This window comes from Penaeus monodon, chromosome 14 (genome assembly GCF_015228065.2).
Source record: "Penaeus monodon isolate SGIC_2016 chromosome 14, NSTDA_Pmon_1, whole genome shotgun sequence".
Classification (NCBI taxonomy): Eukaryota; Metazoa; Arthropoda; class Malacostraca; order Decapoda; family Penaeidae; genus Penaeus; species Penaeus monodon.
In genome coordinates this window covers 46,886,629-46,894,128 of record NC_051399.1, presented here as the reverse complement: position 1 = coordinate 46,894,128, position 7,500 = coordinate 46,886,629, and the positions used below count along the sequence as shown (strand labels likewise).

Below are 7,500 nucleotides of genomic sequence, written 5' to 3'. Positions count from 1 at the left end.
CTAAATTTGATTTGATGAAGCTAAACATCAGTCTAGTAACCAATGATATCTATTAATAAGGGTATCCTCATAGTTTGTATTATTTACACATCTCTTCATCCATTTATTTATTTATTAAGGACGAACAAACAGTCGCTTTGTCTCTTTAGATTTGCTTATTCAATTCCCTCGGCCACGGCGACGACCTCCGTGTTCTAGACGATCTGCAGGAGGTTCAAGCCAAGGTCCATGCGTCCTCGTAGAAGCCGCAGATGGAACGATCCTCGTAGAAGCCGCAGATGGTGACGATCCTCGTAGAAGCCGCAGATGGTGACGAAGAAGGAGAAGCCTGCCGCCAACTGAGGAGTCAGGATCCCGGGATGAATGAATAAATGAATGCATGGATTAGTGACAGCCATGTTCGGCGCCGCAACAGGAGGGTCGTGTGGCGCCGAGATTGATGATTCATTCAAATGGGATATTAAGAATGAATTACAAAATTACAATTACAAAATATTCACAAGAAAAGAAATCTAAAGGGTTTAACAAACTATTAATGTCAAGTGGTAAAATAAACAGGAAATCAGCTTCTACCATAACAACCTAAAACTCCGGATGCAGATCCTGGAAGGAAATGCAGAATTACTGTGAGTTGCATCTCGCGTGAAAAGCAAGAGGGCAATTCTACAGTTTTTTATCCCCTTGATTATTATCATTATTATTTCAGCTTCGTTCCTGTTGCGGCAAGTTTTTTATCATTTCTACCGATTATTCTAAAATAACACACATCATTGGCGAAAACGGGATATATCAAAACTTATACAGATTTTTACTCCTCTCCTTAAAAAAAAAGGCTATTATATATATTAAGAATAGGCTACGAACACCACCGCAAGGAAGACAGGAGGCTCATACTTCAAAACAAACCCGCCTCCTCCACCGTAATCCTCGACAAGTCCTTTGGGCCAATTTACTCTCGCTTCTCCGCCGGCGTCCGTGCTGCCTGGGTTCCTTCTGCTCGCGTGAACTTCCCTTGAACTTCCCAGGGTATGACGGGAGCGCTTCGGGGGTATAGGCAGTCCTGGCAGGTGGCGGGTATGCGAATGCCCAGGCGGAAGGGAAATGCAGACCGTGGAAAGAGTAGAGGCGGGAGAGAGAGGATGGGAGGGAGGGGGAGAGAGAGAAAGAGAGAGAGAGGAGGAGAGGGAAAAGGAGAGAATGAAAGAGAGATTCACCTGGATTGAGAGAATGGTCAAGGCAAACCTTTAATCAATGAACCATTTTCCTGTTTCTCACTCCTTACACTATACCCTTTTTTCCCATCAAATTATTTCTTATTCTATTTCCATAATCTTCCTCTTTTCCGTCTCACCAATCATAATTTTCTTCCTCCTCTCCCTTTTCGTTTTTCTTCTTATTTCTTTTCTTTTACCAGTCCTCTTCTCCCTTTTCTTCGGCATTGCATCTATCAAATGACAAAAGATAATTGCAAAATCCCGTATTTTCATCCAAATATGAAATCTTGCTAAGTGTAAATAACAGCATCAAAACACTAAGCATTTTTAAAAACATTTTTTAAAGGCTTAATAAATATCTTGACAGACGATCAACACCGTCCTTTCATCCTCCATAAATAATTCATATCGTTCCATGTCTGTAAATGCTGGAATGTCTTGATAAAAGATGCTTCGAAGATAGGTCTAAATGTAAAATAAATAAATATACATACATATCTATCTACACACACAGACACACACACACACACACACACACACACACACACACACACACACACACACATATATATATATATATATATATATATATATATATATATATATATATATATATATATACATATATAATCAATTAGTTATTACACATGGTTACTTGTCGGACGTCTTCAAAATTCGTGTAAATATATAATTAAAACAGCTAATCGCTGCTGAGTATCCATTGCGGTTACTAGTCGAATGGTCTGCGTTAACAGCCTTGATGGTGGACAGATTATGCCGACTAAACGCAAACGTTAACTGAACCCATATGCCCCCTGTGAGGTTTGAACTCACGACCCCTGGTTTACGAGACCAGTGCTCTACCACTGAGCTAAGGAGGCTCATGATGAGGGAAGGGAAATGTACATTCATAACCATACACATTCTATTTGCTTGGGTAAGCGAAATGTTTGCAGAATTAGTTACGAATGACTAAATGAGCGGTTCAAGGAACTTTTCATATCATGACATGACTACTATCAGACGCCCTTCTTACTAACACATCACTTTATTTATGATTCATGGATGGCTTCAGGCATTACAATTTTATTACCTTTGTACAACTCACATAGTTCCTGACAATGACTGAATAAATAACATTTAGCCAGTCACGAAACCAAAACAAAAGAAATATCACGTTTTCACTCAATACCAAGAGCCGCAGAAGTTCTTTTTCGTTCAATTCTTTAATATTTCATCCATTAACTGCGCTGCTTGCGTGTGTGCTAAATATGATCCTATGAACCATATCTATCAAAACCGAGAGAAAATATAATCTAGACAGGCGAAGACACGCCCAGAAAACGGTCAAGTTTCAACCCAACGAGCGGTCATCATTAAAAATACTTTCAGGTAATTTGTCTGAAATTTCAATGGGATATGATTCCACTTCCACTGTAGCTGCAGTTATCAGCTCCCACAAAGCAGTTTGGAAATATGAAATTTACTGATAACAGTTAAAATTTATAGCTCTTTATTGATTACAACTAATTCATGCTAAAACGATAGCTTACTCCAACAAACGAAACATTTAAGCTTGATTTCAAAGTTTGACATTATCCATCTTACAAATTGTTCATTAGGTACGAATAGATTTAGAAAATGTTATTTTTTTTTATTACTGCTGTAAGTCATTTCATCAAAATGTAAAGAACAAATAGAAACAGTGAGAAAAAAATAAGGAAACAGGTAAGGGAAGTCGAACTGACGAAAATGACAAGAGAAGATTCAGTGACGTCACTGGGTATCTATCAATGGCTGGGTATCTGGGGGCACAGGTGAGAGAAATGAGGGGGGGGGGGTGAAGGCACCAAGACGAACGCAGGGGGAATCTGAAGCCACAGAAGGGGATCAGGGCACAGAGTAACGTGTACACAAAGGTTAAAAAGGAAACACACCCACAATATGAGCTGAATATGAAGCTTTTCGGAACTACGCCACTGAGGGATTAGATAACTGGAGAAAAGTGAGTGAAAGAGATTGAAACATCAGGACGCATCATATCAATATCTTTATGCGTATAGTTTCGCTGACAGACAGTTCTCGAGCTCTAAAATACAAAGAAACTCTTTGAGTAAACTTTTGATAGAAGTTCCTTGGTTTTTAATAAGTGGAGAATCGATCTTAATTCACTTTTTGTATCTAAGAGGCCTCTTCTTCTGACGGCCTTATATATATATATATATATATATATATATATATATATATATATATATATATGCGTGTGTGTGTGTGTGTGTGTGTGTGTGTGTGTGTGTGTGTGTGTGTGTGTGTGTGTGTGTGTGTGTGTGTGTATGTGTGTGTGTGTGTGTGTGTGTGTGTGTGTGTGTGTGTGTGTGTGTGTGTGTGTGTGTGTGAAGTGTGTTTGTATCTCTAAAGGAGCCGTGGTCACAGCATGATACTTAATTGTAGTTTACATGTTGTGATGATCTTGGAGTAAGTACGTGGTAGTGTCCCAAATTCCTTTCCTAGGAGAGTGCCGGTGTTTACCTTTTAGGTGTGTATGTGCTTAATATTAATACACACGCATCGCCCGCACGCGCGCATGAGCACGCACGCGGATTTGCATATTTTAGGTGAGCCAAACCTAGGTACGGTAGTGAGAGAGTCTATCGTAGATATGATGGTGGGTCGAGAGCCACCAGCAATGATTACGTAACCAACTCCTCCCCTGGGGAAGGATCATTGGTCAACCACCACAGTATAAAGACCCAGCTAACTACGTGATGTCATCAACATGGCGGCAAGTAGTTCCTCAAACACCGCGTCGGTGATGGCACGAATAGGATATAAGACGCGGGTCAAAAGTCATGATTAATTAAAATTGAAAAAACGTGACCTCTTTCCTTGCCTTACTTCACTCTCATGACCTTTCATTGCCACAGCAAGTAATTACGTCATTAACGAAAATTAGTGAAATAAAGATAAAATTGATCACACGAACGTTACGCATTACACTTTCCTTAGAGCTGAGCGGAGCTATAGAAATACACGTTATTTGAAAGCGCAAATTTAGCTGGATTCAGATGTGTGTACCTCACCGCATTTACCACATCGTAGTGAGTAATAACGTAGAAAAAGAGAGGTCGCCATCTTGAAAAAAAAAAAAAAAAACTTGCCTCATATAAATTCCGATTCACCACCTCAGGAGACACTGCCAAAAGTATGTTTAAATGTGCCCCTTTCTATATTTTAGAAAGACGCACTCTTTAAAGTGACCTCATTATCTCCGGGTTAACCTTCCACTGGTTAACAGATGTACAGCTGCGTTCGCTAAATCGCTAAACAGCTGTGCCCTCAGTGGCGTAGTTCTGAAAAGCTTCATATTCAGCTTATATCGTTGGTGTGTTTCCCTTTTTAACCTCTGTGTACACGTTACTCTGTGCCCTGATCCCCTTCTGTGGCATCAGATTCCCCCTGCGTTCGTCTTAGTGCCTTCACCCCCCCCCCTCATTTCTCTCATCTGTGCCCCCAGATACCCAGCCATTGATAGATACCCAGTGACGTCACTGAATCTCCTCTTGTCACTTTCGTCAGCCCTATTTCCCTTACGTGTTTCCTGAACTTTTTCTCATTGTTCCTATTTTTCTTTATTGGGTTTTGATAAAATAACAGTAATAAAATTCTTCAAATTAATTTTCTAAATCTATTCACATTTCATAAGCGATTTGTAAGATGGATAATGTCAAACTTTGTTCGAGTAAGCTATAGTTTTGGTATTAATTGAACGTAATCAATAAAAAAAACTATGAATCTTATGTGTTAACTGCAAATTTCTAGCACGTTTTTCAGATTGCTTTGTTAGAGGTGATAACGAGAGGTGCTCAAGATAAACAGTGGAATTGGTAGTCATTAACTAACACTATTTCAATGGTGACTGTTCATTGGGTTGAAGTTTATCTGATTTTATGGCGTGTCTTCGTCTATCTAGATTATATTTTCGCTCGGTTTTGACAGATATGGTTCATAGGATCATATTCAGTACACACGCAAGCAGCGCAGTTAATAGATGAAATATTAAAGAATTGAACGAAAAAGAACTTCTGCGGTCTTGGTCTTGAATGAAAACGTGATATTTCTTTTGTTTTGTTTTCGTGACTGGCTAAATGTTATTTATTCAGTCAGTGTCAGGAACTATGTGAGTTGTACAAAGGTAATAAAATTGTAATGCCTGAAGCCATCCATGAATCATAAGTAAAGTGATGTGTTAGTAAGAAGGGCGTCTGATATTAGTCATGTCATGATATGAAAAGTTCCTTGAACCGCTCATTTAGTCATTCGTAACTAATTCTGCAAACATTTCGCTTACCCAAGCAAATAGAAGGTGTATGGTTATGAATGTACATTTCCCTTCCCTCATCATGAGCCTCCTTAGCTCAGTGGTAGAGCACTGGTCTCGTAAACCAGGGGTCGTGAGTTCAAACCTCACAGGGGGCATATGGGTTCAGTTAACGTTTGCGTTTAGTCGGCATAATCTGTCCACCATCAAGGCTGTTAACGCAGACCATTCGACTAGTAACCGCAATGGATACTCAGCAGCGATTAGCTGTTTTAATTATATATTTAGACGAATTTTGAAGACGTCCGACAAGTAACCATGTGTAATAACTAATTGATTATATATATATATATATATATATATATATATATATATATATATATATATATATATGTGTGTGTGTGTGTGTGTGTGTGTGTGTGTGTGTGTGTGTGTGTGTGTGTGTGTCTGTGTGTGTAGATAGATATGTATGTATATTTATTTATTTTACATTTAGACCTATCTTCGAAGCATCTTTTATCAAGACATTCCAGCATTTACAGACATGGAACGATATGAATTATTTATGGAGGATGAAAGGACGGTGTTAATCGTCTGCCAAGATATTTATTAGACCTTTAAAAAATGTTTTTAAAAATGCTTAGTGTTTTGATGCTGTTATTTACACTTAGCAAGATTTCATATTTGGATGAAAATACGGGATTTTGCAATTATCTTTTGTCAATTGATAGATGCAATGCCGAAGAAAAGGGAGAAGAGGACTGGTAAAAGAAAAGAAATAAGAAGAAAAACGAAAAGGGAGAGGAGGAAGAAAATTATGATTGGTGAGACGGAAAAGAGGAAGATTATGGAAATAGAATAAGAAATAATTTGATGGGAAAAAAAGGTATAGTGTAAGGAATGAGAAACAGGAAAATGGTTCACTAATTAAAGGTTTGCCTTGACCATTCTCTCAATCCAGGTGAGTCTCTCTTTCATTCTCTCCTTTTCCCTCTCCTCCTCTCTCTCTCTTTCTCTCTCTCCCCCTCCCTCCCATCCTCTCTCTCCCGCCTCTACTCTTTCCACGGTCTGCATTTCCCTTCCGCCTGGGCATTCGCATACCCGCCACCTGCCAGGACTGCCTATACCCCCGAAGCGCTCCCGTCATACCCTGGGAAGTTCAAGGGAAGTTCACGCGAGCAGAAGGAACCCGGGCGGCACAGACGCCGGCGGAGAAGCGAGAGTAAATTGGCCCAAAGGACTTGTCGAGGATTACGGTGGAGGAGGCGGGTTGGCTTTGAAGTTTTCCTTAATTGTAGTTTTCCTTTTTTTTTTAAGAGAGTAGAAATATGTTTGAAGCTTTTATGTATTCCGCATTCACTAATGAAATGTGTTGTGTCATAATCATCGGAAGAAATGACAGAAACTTCCCGCAGCAGAAACGAAGCTAAAAAAAAATAAATAAAAATATATGATACTACTAATAATGATAATGATACTAATAATAATGATGATAATGATGATAATGATACTAATAATAATGATGATAAAGATGATAATGATAATAATAATAATGATGATAATGATGATAATGATAATAATAATAATGATGATAATGATGATAATGATACTAATAATAATGATGATAATGATGATAATGATAATAATAATAATGATGATAATGATAATAATAATGATCATAAAATGTACAACTGCCCTCTTGATTTTCACGTTAATTCTGCGTTCCCTCTTCACTCTCGTGGCTGTTCCATGGAGCTCCACCGCCGGAATCCTGCTGTTACTTCCAGGATCCGCACCAGATCTTGAGTTTTAAGTTACGGAAGAAGCTGATTTCCTATTGATTTTACCATGTTACTTGAACAATTGTTAAACATCTTTATGTTTCTTTTATTGTGAACAGTCGTTTTGTAATGTTCATTCTTAATATTACACATTAATGAATAATTAATTTCGGCGCCACATGATCCT

The 7,500-nt window shown here is 38.5% G+C and overlaps 2 non-coding genes across 2 annotated transcripts; one reads left to right on the top strand and one right to left on the bottom strand.

Moving 5' to 3' along the window:
• Nucleotides 1-2,023: 2,023 nt before the first annotated feature.
• Trnat-cgu lies at nucleotides 2,024-2,095 on the bottom strand. The gene has a single exon. It is a non-coding gene; the product is annotated as a tRNA-Thr (tRNA).
• Nucleotides 2,096-5,618: 3,523 nt separating this feature from the next.
• On the top strand, nucleotides 5,619-5,690 carry Trnat-cgu. Its single transcript has one exon. It is a non-coding gene; the product is annotated as a tRNA-Thr (tRNA).
• The last annotated feature ends 1,810 nt before the right edge of the window (nucleotides 5,691-7,500 follow it).